The sequence below is a fragment of the Trichomycterus rosablanca genome, chromosome 2 (assembly GCF_030014385.1).
Source record: "Trichomycterus rosablanca isolate fTriRos1 chromosome 2, fTriRos1.hap1, whole genome shotgun sequence".
In the NCBI taxonomy this organism is placed as follows: Eukaryota; Metazoa; Chordata; class Actinopteri; order Siluriformes; family Trichomycteridae; genus Trichomycterus; species Trichomycterus rosablanca.
Window position 1 is genome coordinate 42,909,205 of NC_085989.1, and position 17,967 is coordinate 42,927,171.

Here is a 17,967-nt window from a genome sequence, read left to right on the forward strand (position 1 = left end):
TGGTGGGTCATTCTCAGCACTGCAGTGACACTGACATGGTGGTGGTGTGTTAGTGTGTGTTGTGCTGGTATGAGTGGATCAGACACAGCAGCACTAATGGAGTTTTTAAATACCATGTCCACTCACTGTCCACTCTATTAGACACTCCTACCTGGTTGGTCCACCTTGTAGATGTAAAGTCAGAGACGATCACTCATCTATTGCTGCTGTTTGAGTTGGTCATCTTCTAGACCTTCATCAGTGGTCACAGGACGCTGCCCACGGGGCGCTGTTGGCTGGATATTTTTGGTTGGTGAACTATTCTCAGTCCAGCAGTGACAGTGAGGTGTTTAAAAACTCCATCAGCGCTGCTGTGTCTGATCCACTCATACCAGCACAACACACACTAACACAGCACCACCATGTCAGTGTCACTGCAGTGCTGAGAATGACCCACCACCTAAATAATACCTGCTCTGTGGTGGTCCTGGGAGAGTCCTGACCATTAAAGAACAGCATGAAAGGGGGATAACAAAGCATGCAGAAAAACAGATGGACTACAGTTAGTAATTGTATTACTACAAAGTGCTTCTATATGGTAAGTGAAGCTGATAAAATGGACAGTGAGTGTAGAAACAAGGAGGTGGTTTTAATGTTATGGCTGATCGGTGTATGTATTCATGTATGTGTGTTAAGGTTCCCAGCAGAGGAACACTAAAAGACTATGCTATATTGAAAGAAAAAGGAAGAAAATACATAAATAAAATAGCAAATTAATTTTTTTTTTTAAACTACTACTTCCTTTGTGACAAACAGCATAGAATTGTAACAAGAGTCTGAATATTTCAGGCCTGCACAACACAAGCACTCGTAACTCAGTCACTGTTGTGTGGGCGAGAGCGCTTCCATTAAAAGAAGGGACAATAACACAGGACGCAATGAAAAACAACATAAAAGACAAGAGCCAGTGTCAGGAGACTGGGCTATTAGGAGTGTAAAAAAGCCTTAACATTCTGCACTGCTTGAGGAATCAAAGCAATGACAGTGGTCCATGTGCTGTGGCTAGCAGCCTGGCTAATTCTAGCACACACTGGTACTGTTGATACACTTGAAAAAAAAAAAAAAAAAAACTCTGAACGTTTCCTCCGGCCTTCTGTTAAAAAACCTCGCAGCCTTAAACCTTAAAGCGTCATGAATCAGAGCCACCGAGCAAACGAGCGGCATCTAAAGAAATAAGGTGTGAAGAGAACAGAGAGAAGACACGTAGAAAAGCCCAGAGGAGCCACTAGCGGAGGCGGTGGACTATTTTTGTGCATGAATGATATTAAGTGATAAAAATCAACCACTCATCCTGTTTTAATCCTGCCCACTCTATTACATAATCCCAACGACCGGAACTACCATACTAATACAGCAGAACCAAAGTACACTCAACATCTAGTATTAGACTAGGACCAAGGTCCAGACAGAGCTAAAAGACTCAAAAATAAGACTTAAAATCAAGATCCAGATTCATAAACTGAGACTAAAACGCAGACTAGGACTGAAATACAAATGAAAGTGTAACATCCAGACTGAAATCCAGACAAAGGCTTTAAGATAGTCTCCCAGGCTGCACAGCGGGATATTCAGCTAGCACACCAGCTCTAGGGTGCCCCCTAAAGGGCACAGTTGACAGAGCCTGCAGCAGATTAAATTGGCCACTAGTGTGCTAGGTGGGAAAAGACCAAACTAAAAAAGGGGTGTGGTCTTTGACATGTAAGGACCCTGGTTAGGAGTCTGAGATGCCTGTACAGAAGTGGATGAATGCTGAGATCAATGTGTAACTCTCAGTGTGTGAGACTGGCCTCACTTGTGCGGTCTCCCAAAGAATGGGCAAATAAGAAGGGTTCGGTTGGCTGTGTACAGGTCAGAGGGAGTGTGTGTCAGGTAAATATACCCTCCTCTGACGCAATCAGGCAATGCTACAGCAATGATAAGACAGTTCTTTGGATTAAGGGCTCAGGCTATTTTACACTAAGACCTCAGAGATCATGCTGATTAAAACCCAAGTCTTAATCTCAAGAACAAAACCAGGATGTAGACCAAGAGCCAGAATGCACTGTAGATAATCTGATAAATAAATGGAGAACCAGACTAGGGCCCTCTAGAACAAGACCAAGATCCTAAAACTCTCCTAACTCTCCTAACTCTTTAACTCTCCAAAAAAAAAAAAAAAATACTCAGACCAAAATCAAGAACTACACCAGTCATTCGAGAACTGGATTGAAATGCCATCCAGACTAAGACCTTGATCCACAAAAGGAGATGCAAAAGAGTGAGGACTAGATTAAGACTGAGCCCTAATCTGAAGCTCAAGATTGAGTCTTGAGGCACAATTGAAGTAAATGCGAAATAAAATACAAGCATGTTATTAGCTATACACCAACATACAGGGACGAAACTCAGAATGTACAGGACAATCCGAGAACGACTGATGCCATCTGTGATGCCCACCAACACTTCCTTTTCTGTAAAGGTGCTAAATTTCTTAAAGGTATGCAGCGGCTGACTGTATTTATAGCCGACAAATATAACGGGCAGAGGACAGAGCTTCGAGTAAGAGCTCCGAGTAAGCATTTAAGAGAATGCAGGCTATGTTATTTTGGCAAGAACGGCCTAGAATAGCCTTAGATCTACATTCAACACCAGAGATCCTTCAGCCAAAGTCTGAAAACATTTCTGATGGACGTTTTTTTCTGTGGATGTATTTAGTGGGCAGTTCCTGGCTCAGATCCGCTTGCAGTGATCGACCACAGAGAAAACTGAGAAAAACAGAAGCTCAAACAAGTAGCCTTTGTCAGGGTTCACTGATAATTCAGGCTGTGTAAAATATAAAGCATTTTAAAAGCATCATTTAAACATTTTGTAGAGTATAAGATGCGTTTTTGCCCTTTAGCCAGAGATCAGACTTGTATTAAGCTGTGACAGATACATCATTGATAGTATTTTAGGATTAGTTTTACTATATTTTTTCTTAGCCTAGTCACTAGTCTCTTAAGGCCAGTTGCCATCCTCTTATTGAGATTTGGGCATGTGGGAAAAGTGCATTTTTGTCTGTACAAGTAATGTTAAGAATGCTGTCTTATATATAGGAGAACGTGTCTTATATATAGGGCAGGTGTAGCCTAACGACTAAGGTACTGGACTAGTAATCAGAAGGTTGCTGGTTCAAGCCCCACCACTGCCAGGTTGCCACTGTTGAGCCCTTGAGCAACTTAACCCTCAGTTGCTTAAGTCGCTTTGAAAATATATATATACACACCGATACATTCAAACCACCTCCTTGTTTCTACACTCACTGTCCATTTTATCAGCTCCACTAACCATATAGAAGCACTTTGTAGTTCTACAATTACTGACTGTAGTCTATCTATTTTTCTAAATACTTTTTTAGTCTGCTTTCACCCTGTTCCTCAATGGTCAGGACTCTCCCAGGACCATCACAGAGCAGGTATTATTTAGGTGGTGGATCATTCTCAGCACTGCAGTGACACATGGTGGTGGTGTGTTAGTGTGTGTTGTGCTGGTTTAAATACTGTGTCCACTCACTGTTCACTCTATTAGACACACCTACCTAGTTGGTCCACCTTGTAGATGTAAAGTCAGAGACGATCGCTCATCTATTGCTGCAGTTTGAGTTGGTCATCTTCTAGACCTTCATCAGGGCGCTTTTGGCTGGATATTTTTGGTTGGTGGACTATTCTCAGTCCAGCAGTGACAGTGAGGTGTTTAAAAACTCCAGCAGCACTGCTGTGTCTGATCCACTCATACCAGCACAACACACACTAACACACCACCACCATGTCAGTGTCACTGCATGAGAGTCCTGACCATTGAGGAACAGGGTGAAAGCAGGCTAAAAAAGTATGCAGAGAAACAGATGGACTACAGTCAGTAATTGTAGAACTACAAAGTGCTTCTACATGGTAAGTGAAGCTGATAAAATGGACAATGAGTGTAGAAACAAGGAGGTGGTTTAAAAAAAAAAAAATAAATAAATAAATATATATATATATACAGTGTATCACAAAAGTGAGTACACCCCTCACATTTCTGCAGATATTTAAGTATATCTTTTCATGGGACAACACTGACAAAATGACACTTTGACACGATGAAAAGTAGTCTGTGTGCAGCTTATATAACAGTGTAAATTTATTCTTCCCTCAAAATAACTCAATATACAGCCATTAATGTCTAAACCACCGGCAACAAAAGTGAGTACACCCCTAAGAGACTACACCCCTAAATGTCCAAATTGAGCACTGCTTGTCATTTTCCCTCCAAAATGTCATGTGATTTGTTAGTGTTACTAGGTCTCAGGTGTGCATAGGGAGCAGGTGTGTTCAATTTAGTAGTACAGCTCTCACACTCTCTCATACTGGTCACTGAAAGTTTCAACATGGCACCTCATGGCAAAGAACTCTCTGAGGATCTTAAAAGACGAATTGTTGCGCTACATGAAGATGGCCAAGGCTACAAGAAGATTGCCAACACCCTGAAACTGAGCTGCAGCACAGTGGCCAAGATCATCCAGCGTTTTAAAAGAGCAGGGTCCACTCAGAACAGACCTCGCGTTGGTCGTCCAAAGAAGCTGAGTGCACGTGCTCAGCGTCACATCCAACTGCTGTCTTTGAAAGATAGGCGCAGGAGTGCTGTCAGCATTGCTGCAGAGATTGAAAAGGTGGGGTGTCAGCCTGTCAGTGCTCAGACCATACGCCGCACACTACATCAAATTGGTCTGCATGGCTGTCACCCCAGAAGGAAGCCTCTTCTGAAGTCTCTACACAAGAAAGCCCGCAAACAGTTTGCTGAAGACATGTCAACAAAGGACATGGATTACTGGAACCATGTCCTATGGTCTGATGAGACCAAGATTAATTTGTTTGGTTCAGATGGTCTCAAGCATGTGTGGCGGCAATCAGGTGAGGAGTACAAAGATAAGTGTGTCATGCCTACAGTCAAGCCTGGTGGTGGGAATGCCATGGTCTGGGGCTGCATGAGTGCAGCAGGTGTTGGGGAGTTACATTTCATTGAGGGACACATGAACTCCAATATGTACTGTGAAATACTGAAGAAGAGCATGATCCCCTCCCTCCGGAAACTGGGTCTCGGGCAGTGTTCCAGCATGATAATGACCCCAAACACACCTCTAAGACGACCACTGCTTTATTGAAGAGGCTGAGGGTAAAGGTGATGGACTGGCCAAGCATGTCTCCAGACCTAAACCCAATAGAACATCTTTGGGGCATCCTCAAGCGGAAGGTGCAGGAGCGCAAAGTCTCGAATATCCACCAGCTCCGTGATGTCGTCATGGAGGAGTGGAAAAGCATTCCAGTGGCAATCTGTGAAGCTCTGGTAAACTCCATGCCCAGGAGAGTTAAGGCAGTTCTGGGAAATAATGGTGGCCACACAAAATATTGACACTTCAGGAACTTTCACTAAGGGGTGTACTCACTTTTGTTGCCGGTGGTTTAGACATTAATGGCTGTATATTGAGTTATTTTGAGGGAAGAATAAATTTACACTGTTATATAAGCTGCACACAGACTACTTTTCATTGTGTCAAAGTGTCATTTTGTCAGTGCTGTCCCATGAAAAGATATACTTAAATATCTGCAGAAATGTGAGGGGTGTACTCACTTTTGTGATACACTGTATATATATATATATATATATATATATATACTGTATATATAAACTAATACCAGTTGTTAATACTATATATTTTATATACTATATACATGAAGCGTAACCAGTGTCAAATCCAAGAGCCACAGCTTGTTAGCACCTATAAACACTTGTTACACACCTGAGTTTCCTCCTTGGTAGCAAAGCGGATGTAAATATTCAGTTCACTAGGCCCCTAATTAGCAGAACTAAGTGTCTAAGGTTTCATCCCATCATCGAGTGAATCCTGACAAAGCAGATACCACCCATGACTCGAATTTTAAGAGAACATAACTGAGCCAGCACGTTTGTGGTATTAGCTTCCACCCTTCTGGGCTCAATGTGTGTTGTGCAACAGGACAGACCTAGTTAGTGGGTGGGAATTAGATATGACTAAATAAGCCCTGCTGATGGCATAATCATGGCTGGTGTAGTGTCGTTATATAACTGTGAGCACAGTGTTACGTTTCTCCTCCCACACCACAGGGTTTCCATTGGGAACGCCATCGGCTGCCTACTACATTTAACTCATCAGTTCACATCCAACCCACAGAGCACACGGCCCACAACTAGCCTACTCACACGGGTGGGTGACAATCTATCAACGTGGGTTTTAATACAATGAAATACAATGAAACTGAGGTTTTTGTAAGCAGGAAATGTGTCAGAACACAAATGAATTTATAAAACATACAGAGTCTGTTTATAGATGATTAACAACAGAACATCAATGGTTACTAGATAGATAGATAGATAGATAGATAGATAGATAGATAGATAGATAGATAGATCTACAAAATCTAAACAATTCAACCTTTTCTCTATAGAACTCCCTCCAATTTTTATTCAATCATTTGTAATCTCGAGGCTGAACTACTAAACCTCCCTCACGGCAAATCGACCCATGTCCACTATTAAACCTCTGCAACTGATTTCAAATGCAGCTGCCCATCTGGTTTTTAAACTCCCAAACACTGCCACATCACCCACTGCTGCGTTCTCTTCACTGGCTTCCTGTAGCTGCCTGCATTTATTTTAAAACTTTAATGCTTGCCTACAAAGTCAAAAATAGACCAGCCCCAATTTTACCTTAAAGAACTCCGTGTTCTGTACTCCGCAACCTTCAAGCCACAAGTCTGGCTCGTCTTGATCCACCATCCAGAAATCAAGGAAGACAGGCATCAAGGCTCTTCTCTGTACAAGCACCCAAGTGGTGAAATGAACTTCTCCTGTCTGTTCAAACAACTGAGTTTCTTGAGGGCTTCAAATGTAGATTAAAGATCCATCTTCTTACTAATCACTTAAATTGGAATTAAAATGAATACACTTTATACACTTACAATCTTCTAATCTTCTATACTTAAAATAAACCCTAACCGGGTTTCAGTGGATTCATGTTCTTTGACTGTTATACTGTATATTTGTACTAGAGTAAGGAAATATTTACTAGGACAGCTCTACTGTAAGTCGATCTGGATAAGATTACCTACCAAATGCTTAAAATGTAAATAAAAATTAAAAATCAGTGTTTTTAAAATTAAGATTAAAATATATTTCAACCGGGCTTTATTATTACTATTATTATTATTATTTATTTTTTTAAATTCTAAGTATTATTATTTTTATTATTATCATTTTTATTCTAAATATTAATTATTATTACTATTATTATTTATTGTAGGTATTTTTTTATTATTATTATTATTATTATTATTATCATCACTATCATTATTAACATCATTATTATTTTAATAGTAATAATAATAATAATTATTATTATTATTATTATTAATACTATTTTTATTATTATTTTATTATTATTATTACTATTTTTATTATTATTATTATTATTATTATTATTATTATTATTATTATTATTATTATTTTGCAGTTGTATTTTAACTATATTTATTTACATCAACATATTTTATTTGTATTATTACTTATTATCATTACTTTTTATCATTACTGTTATTTTCTTTTTCCCACTTTGTAACAAAAACCCCCACAGATACAAACCTGGTACTGCATTAACTAGATTATCTGAAACAAGCAACGTTACCGTCCCAACAATAGCATCCAACAGCGTGAACACACACCACCGTGCTTTAGTTACAAAGGAACTGACATTACGAAGTGAAAGGAAACCTGATCCCTGATCCACACACAAACACACAGATCCACACAGAATCTCACCCTCTTCTGCCAACCTCAGACTGGATCTTATAACTGCAGTTCTTCTTCTGACGAGTACATCCACACTCCGAAACAGCAGCGTTCAGCAGCTCCCTGTTCAGCTCCACAAACTACTGAAGGAACGACTCGTGTTTGAGATGAGAGGGAAACGTCACAAAACCACGAGACAGAGAGATAGAGGAAGTGTAATAGGGAGAGAGATCAGGTGGCAGTCACTGTGCCACCTGGGACAGGAAGTGAGGTGGTTTCATGCCACCAATTACTTCCCACCTTTCTGTCTCCCAGCTGCCTAAAGCCTAGGCTATTTACAGCCGGAGGGGGGGCGATGAGAGAGGGTGGGCATCAGAGAGGAGTGAGTGGAAAAACAAGTGTGAATAAAAGTGTAATAACAAGGAAGTTTGAGAGAGAGAGAGAGAGAGAGAGAGAGAGAGAGAGAGAGAGAGAGAGAGAGAGAGAGAGAGAGAGAAAGAGAGAGAGAGCAGGTCTGTGGGTGAGAATAAGCTACACATGAAACATGGTACAGTTGCCATGAGAACATTAGTGGTGCTGATGGGGGAGGATGTGACAGCAGGCATAAGAGAAAGCTAACAAGTCATACATACGTACATTTATTAATATAATAAACAAACCAAAAACAGTAAAAATAGTAAAAAAAAAAAAGTTAGAATTTGATTCCAACACACAAAGTTTGGACAGTTTCCAGTCTTTTTTTTTTTAATTTTACTATGTTTTACAACAAGTCCCAACTTTTCAGGAAATACAGTTTGTATTTGCACCCACAACATGGCTAAAGTATTAGGACAACTCTTCTAGTAAGTGTATTTTGTTATTTTAGCCACACCCATAGCTAACAGGTGCAGTACATTAAGCACACACCTTGAGCAAACATTAACAGAAGAATGGACCATCCTAAATAGCTCAGTGACAGCGCCAGTGTCACATGATTCCAGCTTTTCAAAAGGCCAGCGCTTAGATGTTATGGTCTGTTAGAACTGCACTGATCTTCTAAAAGAGCTTTTATCATGGAAGCAGAGAAACTCACTACTAAATACCAAACTTTTGTTTAATTAAACTGTTTAATGTGAGCCACAGGGACTTGATTTACTTAGCTGAGCATTTTTAATCAAGTTTAAGATGACTAGTAAAACTGTCTGGTGTTGGTTTAAGTGCTGTAGTGCTGTAGTGCAGACCACCACTGCATTCTGGAGCTGAGGAAACATGTTGATCTCTGGAGTGATGACTGTCTGACTGATAAAACTGGGTTTGGAATATGCTCAAAAAAATGCTAAACTCTTCAACCCTTTTATTATTATTATTTTGTTCTTGGAGTTGTTTTGCTTTTTGGTGTCTTTTTTGTTGATTCAATTGATTGTCACTGTATGTTTTGGTTTGTTAAAAGAAAATCTCAATAAAGAAAAAGAAAGTGCTATAAAGTGTCAATAATAATAATAATATTATAATATAATTTATTAATAATAATATTAAGATAATAATAATAGTATTAATAATAATTATTATAATAACAATAATATTAATGATAATAATAATAATAATAATATTAAGGATAATAAAAATAATATAAATGATGATTGATAATAATAATAATATTAATAATAATATTAATGATGATGATAATATTAATGATAATAATTATAATAACAATAATATTATTAATAATAATAATAATAATGATAATGATAATAATAACAATAATAATAACAACAATAATAAAATAATAATAATAATCATATTAATGATGATAATAATAATAATAATAATAATAAGAAGAAGAAGAAGAAGAAGAAGAAGAAGAAGAAGAAGAAGAAGAAGAAGAAGAAGAAGAAGAAGAAGAAGAAGAAGAAGAAGAAGAAGAAGAAGAAGAAGAAGAAGAAGAAGAAGAAGAAGAAGAAGAAGAAGAAGAAGAATGTAGATATTGAGAGAATAATAGCCTGGTTTTGTTGCACACATCATACAAAGACGTTCTAGAGGATCGTGAATGTGTGTGGCCAGGACTGCATCAGCAATAAGGACCCCGTTCCACCAGTTCTCCCTCAGACACAGCCAGTCGTGTCTGTGTGGGCACCTATCAGGTTGATAGCACAGCTGGTGATCTCAGTGGTGGTGGGTAGACCACTTACATTAGCCTGATGCACCAAACACTGTGACATCTCAAACACCTGGAATGATCTTAATTCTGTGATGCTTCACTGGTTCCAATCAAATGTGGAAAGCTCCTGGACTTATTTACATGACCACTGGTTCTCAGCTGAATAGGAGGTTTTGATAATCACTCTCAAATTGATCAGAGGATTCAGAGTTGTAGTAAAATCAGCTCTGCTGACACAACCTCACACACCCTTCTCTTCCTCTCACATTCTACCTTCCAACACATTCCGCTTCCAAATAAAGCACTAGAGCTGGTGACTAACTGAGACTTTGTTCTTTTAGCAAGTGTTACACTGCACCATTTCAGTGCTTTTATAAGATTATCACTTCTCACAATTATCAAAAAATGAGATCTTGTCAGACTTTAGATAACAGTGAATTATGTCATGCTTCTTAGTGTTGAATTACAAATAAAAACTCTTTAACCACAGATTAGCAATTAAACCGTCAAGCCATGTCATTAATCATTACAACACAGTAACATAAGGGTGGCATGATTAAATTCTGTAAGTTGCAATTCTGTAAGTTCAAGGGAAATAACAAATCACTTATTCTTGTTTTTTTTAATCAAATTTTACAAAATGTCCCAACTGCCTGGTCTTTAGTTAAAAGAAGAAACATGATGTTTAACTGGAAAGGTCCCATAAAAGTACTGCCATAAGCACACAAACCTTGATTTCAGAAGAATGTATACAACACTAGTTACCAATCTGGCAACCCATGCTAACTGATTTAACAGGTTTAACCAATAATAACATAATACATAAAAGAATTCACTCCAGTTTTGTATTCAAACCAGTGATGGTGTGAGAGATTCAATTATGCAGTTCTCTATGTTTTATGGGAAACGTAGTGACCAAGCTACCAAGAGAGCGAGCTCTGTCGTGAACTGTCCTCTTAAATCTGTGGAGGAGGTGGGAGAAAGGAAATGGTAGCCGAAGGACGATCATCCATCCTGGACAACAACTCATATCTACTACACGAGTCTGTAGGGAGCTCTAACCAGCTCCTTCAAGACCAGACTCCTCCACCATCGGTGTAAGAAGGAGCACTATCAAAGGTCTTTCATTCCAACAGCTATCAGAGTCTAAAATAATAACCAGACCCTGTAACCAATTACCATTCATTGGACTCAATATATCTCCATAACACAGTTTTTATGTCACCCCACCCCACCAACTTAAGTGCAATAACATACATGTAAACCCAATATGTAATACAACCCCAAATTACAAAAAGTTGGGACAGTATGGAAAATGCAAATAAAATAAAAACACAGTGTTCCTTACATTTACTTTGACTTTTATTTGATTCAGACAGTTTGAACCTGAGATATTTCATGTTTTATCTGCTCAACATCCATTCCTGCACTTCAGGCCTGCAACAAATTCCAAAAAACGTTGGGACGGGGGCAATTTAGGGCTAGTAATGAGGTGAAAAAACTAAATAATGATGCCATTTTAAACAGGTGATGTCAACAGGTGATTGTAATCATGGTTTGGTACAAAAGCAGCATCCAGGAAAAGCTGAGTCTTTGATGAGCAAAGATGATCAGAGGATCTCCAGTTTGTCTACAGTGCATAATATCATTAAACGATTTCAGTGGGTAAAGGCCAAGGGTGCAAGCTTAAGCTGAATGCCTGTGATCTTCAATCCCTCAGATGGCACTGCATCAAGAACCGCCACTCAACAATAGCTGATATAACCACATGGGTGAGGGATTACTTTGGCAAATCTTTGTCAAGCTCTACAATACAGAGTTACATACACAAATGCCACTTAAAACTTTACTGTGCAAAACAGAAGCCTTATGTTAACCATGTCCAGAAATGGCGTTGACTTCTCTGGGCTCTGAGGCATCTAGGATGGACCATCACACAGTGGAAATGTGTATTGTGGTCAGATGAATCAGTATTCCAGGTCTTTTTTGTGTGCTCCAGACCAAATGGAAAAGGACCATCCAGACTGTTATCAGCAACAAGTCCAAAAGCCAGGGTCTGTCATGGTATGGGTCAGTGCCCCTGGTAAAGGTCATTTACACTTCTGTGATGGCAGCATTAATGCAGAAAAGTACATTGAGATCTTAGAGCAACATGTGCTGCCTTCAAGACGTCATCTTTTCCAGGGACGTCCATACATTTTTCAACAAGACAATGTAAAACAACATTACAAAGGCATGGCTGTGGAAGAAGAGGGTACGGGTACTGGACTGGCCTGCCTGCAGTCCTGACCTGTCCCCAATAGAGAATGTGTGGAGAAATTTGAAATGAAAAATGTGACAACAAAGACCCCATACTGTTGTACATCTTAAGACGTGTTTGCAGGAAGAACGAGACGAAATAAAAGCTGAAACACTAAATCACTTGGTCTCCTCGGTGCCAAAAAGTATTTTAAGTGTAGTGAAAAGGAATAGCAACGTTACAGGAATGTGTTGCAGGCCTGAAATGCAGAAATGAAGGTTTATTAATAAATGAAATGAAGTTGAGCAGATAAAACATGAAATATCTCAGACTCATCATGTCTGCAATCAAATACAAGTCAAAGTAAATGTAAGAAACCATGCTGTCCCAACGTTTTCTGATTTGGGGTTGTATTTTACAGATATTACACATGTATTTACACATATATATACATTACTTGTTTTAAATACGGGAACTTGTAAATAACTACACACTATGCTAGCAACTCTGTTAAGTCTGTATTCATGTTTGTAAAAACTTCAAGGTTTTTTTTTTATCTTTGTTGTCTTTCTTTCTGTTCTTGTACTGCTGTAACAAGTTAATTTCCCTGAGGAGGTCAATAAAGTCTTATCTTATTTTACCTTACCTTACCTTACGGTGTTATGGCCTTGCTTCTTTCCTTTAATAAAAAAGTTTTTTTTTTTTTTCTTAAAAGTCATGAGTACAAAATTAAAATTTCATTCCCAATAAGACGTTTTCTAAACATTGCAGGTGCAATATATCATTATCATTATTTATTAATTCTGATAACATTCTGTTCTAGCAGGGCTGCTGTTTAAAACCCTGGTCACTCAGATGGACCTCGGGGAGTTGTTAAACCAATAATAAAGCATGCCCGTATCAAGCTATGTGTGGGGGATTATAACTGAGGCTCACGGTAAGACTGTGATTAAAGTAATTGCACCTGTCAGGAGGCTTTAAAGGTTAAATGTCAGCATTAAAGCTGTGAAAGCGCCTCCTGCTGTTATTGCATCAATAATCAGGCGTGTGGCATTCGGTTTTGCAAATTCATACCAAGTTGAAAAAAAGAAAAAACAAGGTGCACAAAGTGCAGCAGAGCGAGTAGAAATCTGATACGGTTACTGAGTCCAATAATAATAATAATGATAATAATAACAATAATTACAATAATAATAATCATAACAATAATGTTAATAATAATAATAATAATAGGCCGCTCAGAAGGCGCAGCGGTAAAGTACGCTAGCGCACCAGAATTGGGGTTTCAAAGTGGCCCCTGCTGGCTGACTGATGGCGCCTGCACAGGAGGAATAATGCTGATGGGGGTGTGGCCCTCCGTACACAGTGCTCATCAGTGTATGAACACAACTCGTGCAGGTGAAAAATGCAGTCTGTACTGACTGTACGTGCCGGAGGGGGCGTATGTCAGTTGAGAGGCGTCCTCAGTCAGCGGTGAAGGGTCGAATCAGTATAGAGGACGCAATCAGGGTAATTGGTCATGACTAGATTAGGGAAGAAAAATTGGGGGGAATAAAGTGGGAAAAATAGAAAATTAAAAAAAAAAAATTATAATAATAATAATAATTACAATAATAATAATAATAATAATAACAATAATAATAATAATAATAATAACAATAATAATAATAACAATAATAATAATAATAATAATAATAATAATAATATGACAACAATAATAATGATGATGATGATGATAATAATAATATTTATAATATTAATAATAATGATAGTAATAATATTAATAACATTTATAATAATAATAATTATAATAATGATAATAATAATAATTATTATTATAATAATGATTTATAATAATAATAATGATTTATAATAATAATGATGTTAATAATAATCATCATAATAATAATAACAATAATAATAAATAATAGTGTTGATTATGTGGCAATAATCATCTGTTTTTAAATGTCAGAAATAAAGCTGTGAAAGCACCTCTTGCTGTTATTGCTATTATTAATAATCAGGCGTGTGGCATTCGGTTTTGCAAATTCATACCGAGTCAAAAGAAAGAAAAAAAAAACAAGGTGCACAAAGTGCAGCAGAGCGAGTACACATCTGATACGGTTACAGAGTCTATCCATCAGCACGCCGCCTAAAAACTTATTAGTAATCTCAGTTTAATTCACTCACGTCATGTCACGCTTATGAACACACGTACTGATATTATACAGCGGCAGTTCACGGGTTCTGTATTACTCTCACGCACCGCACAGGCCATTTTCTCTGCTATCTCACATCAGCTTTTATTCACACTTTCCAATTTATCTTCCCTCATCCAGAATATCCTGCTGAGCCCTGCACTGCACTTCTGCTGCTTTCTTAATAAATCACAGCCATGTATTTTTTTTACTCCACAGCAATCAATTTGCTTATTAGCTTAATCAGAAACAGGCTTAATAACACACTAGCATTTCTCATATGAATTCAGCTGAGTGGTGAGCTCTTATAAACAAAAATAGTCAAGGTCAGGAGCAAAACAAAAACCTCTCTGCATCAGTTTCACTGAGCAGTTTTACATTTTTGGATCAGATCTTACAGGATGCAAAGTAAAATTCATAAAAATGAGAAAGAAAGCTTAAGATAATGTTGCATTAGCCAAAGGTACTTACAGTACCTCCCGACAGTATACTGACTTTAATCCTACTGAACACTTTGGGATACTATCTTTGCGATGAACTGGAATGTCTATTGTGAGCCAGGCCTTCATGTCCAGTCAGTGCCTGACATTACAAATTCTCTTGTAATTAAACAAAAACACATTCCCATAGACACACTCCATATACTTGTGGAAAGACTTTACAGAAAAGCTGCTACAACCACATACAGGGTCCAACATAATATTAATGATTTTTGGATGTCTGAAAATGGACAGTCAGGTGTCCACACCTGACAAATGGACAATCGGGTATCCACACTTGACAAACAGACAGTCAGTTATCCATACATGACAAATGGACAGTCAGGTGTCCTCACATAACAAATGGACAATCAGGTGTCCACACCTGACAGATAGACAATCAGGTGTCCACACCTAACAAATGTACAGTCAGGTGTCCTCACCTAACAAATAGACAGTCAGGTGTCACACCTAACAAATTGACAGCCAGGTGTCCACACCTACCAAATAGACAGTCAGGTGTCCTCACCTAACAAATGTACAGTCAGGTGTCCTCACCTAACAAATGGACAGTCAGGTGTCCACACTTAACAAATGTACAGTCAGGTGTCCTCACCTAACAAATGGACAGTCAGGTGTCCACACTTAACAAATGTACAGTCAGGTGTCCTCACCTAACAAATGTACAGTCAGGTGTCCTCACCTAACAAATGGACAGTCAGGTGTCACACCTAACAAATTGACAGCCAAGTGTCCACACCTACCAAATAGACAGTCAGGTGTCCACACATGACAAATGGACAATCAGGTGTCCACACTTAACAAATGGACAGTCAGAACAAATATACAGTCAGGTGTCCATACATGACAAATACAGAGTCATGTGTCCACACATGACACATGGGCAATCAGGTGTCCACATGTCCACATGTTAAGAGCAGATTCCTTTATCCTACCACTTTATTTTATCAGGGCTGCAGTGGATCTGGCACCACTGGGCACAAGGCAGAAATACATCATGAACAAGGTGCTAATCCATTGCAGAGCAAAATAAATTTTATTACTTGTAGATCAGTTCATATTTTTAGGAACTTGTCTGGTTGGCTCTTGAATGAAAACAATTTGGTTAAAAGAATTTGAATCTATTATTTAAATGTGTACAGTTTTTACTAGTAATTTAAATGTGTGGTTGTCAGAGAAAAAGGGTGAAATTGTTAGATAATTATTAGATAACTATTATTAAAAAAAATAACCACTGAAAACAGGAACAAATCATTAAATCAATCAATAAACATAATAGCACTAATAAATAAATAAATAAATAGATACGCCAATAATGTAATTAATAAGCCATAGAGCACACCCTTGTGTTCACTGAGGGAATTGCAGGATTGAGTCCTCAGTTATTACACGGTTTACTGAGAGAGAAATTCAGAGCCTGAACGTCCTCACATAATCTCAGTGTGCCTGTTCCTTTTCCGGGTACACATGCAAATATTCACTATCTTTTACCACTGTGTGTGTGTGTGTGTGTGTGTGTGTGTTTACTAGGTTTTCCAAAGCTGTCCACACAAAGAAAAGAAAACTCACTATTCTCCAATGAGAATGACTGTCCACAAACAGACTGACATTAAGACAGGTGCCAATCCTACTGACCTACAGGCCTCTGTAAGCACAATAATAAAAGAAAGTCACACACAGGTGGTGCAGCGAGATATTCCACTAGCACACCAGCGCAACAACACAATGATCCAGCACAACAGCATGTGGACATCAGTGGCGATTTCTCTAAGACTGCAAGGGAAGCTCAGCTTCCCCTAAAATGTCAAAAATTAAATGGTCAAATATGTACAGTTGTGTAACATTTCATTGACAAATGCGTTAGAACACGTTCATCTGGAAGACGAGTTCGTTCAGAATCAGCTACTTATCACAAATCGACTGAACTTCTCATACATTCCCGCAGCGTCAATGCATTTGCCCGTAGAAGCTGAGCGTCTATTCACTTCAACGGGACTGCATGGAAAGGTTTTTTTTCATTGCTTCGAAACTGGCCGGTCATTGGATAAATGCCACGATTTTGTCCCACCCCCGGACGCTGAGCGTCTCTGGGGATGAATGGAGCTGTGGGCGGGTCTGGATGCTGAGCTTCTGCAAGATGATTGGAGGATCAGTCGAAAGGCTGAATCTACACCATCAGTTAATCACTGGGAGCTTCAGTCCCATTTTGCGAGTGAAGTCAAAAGACAAACTCCAACCCATTTCAGGCCATTTTCTTGAAAAGGAACGGAGGGCAGAATTTATATTTAAATAAATTGACAAATTTTATGATGTAAGCCGACAATGAGCTTCCCCTCTTTGAAAGACCAGCAGCCGCCACTGGTGGACACATCTGTACGATGGAACATGGTGATGGAACATACAAGTCAAAGGGATCTTAAGATGACTGTATATTAACAAATGCTCCCAAACATCAATGTGTTTACTTTAAGTTACTATTACTAAAGATGGTTTTGCATGTTATTGAATTTTCGGGTGTCCTTATTTTTTCCACTCCTACTAATCCGAGGTTGTTTTTGGTGACGAGCGCATGTGTGAGCATGTGGATGCATGTATGTGCATGTGTATGTGCGTTTGCGCATGTGTGTGTGGTTGTGTATGAATATGTGCATGTGTATTCATGTGTGTGCGCATATGTGTGTAGATGTTTGCAAGTGTGTTTGTGCATGAGTATGTGTGCATGTGTATGTTTGTGCATGTGTGCATGTGAGTGCTTGTGTATGAATATGTGCATGTGTATTCATGAGTGTGCGCGTATGTGTGTGTAGATGTTAGCGTGTGTGTGTTTGTGTGTGTGCATGTGTATGTGTGTGCATGTCTATGTAAGTGCTTGTGTATGAATATGTACATGTGTATTCATGTGTGTGCGTATGTGTGTAGATGTTTGCATGTGTGTGTGCATGTGTGTGTGCATGTGCGTGTGTGTGCGTGCATGTGCGTGCATGTGTATGCGTGTGTGTGCATCTGTATGCATGTGTGTGTGTGTGTATGCATGTG

The 17,967-nt window shown here is 38.7% G+C and overlaps 1 protein-coding gene across 1 annotated transcript in view; it reads right to left on the reverse strand.

The window, feature by feature from the left end:
• tanc2a (tetratricopeptide repeat, ankyrin repeat and coiled-coil containing 2a) overlaps positions 1 to 17,967 on the reverse strand; it is a 299,606-nt gene that overhangs the window by 96,921 nt on the left and 184,718 nt on the right. The gene's annotated exons all lie outside the window — the stretch shown is intronic.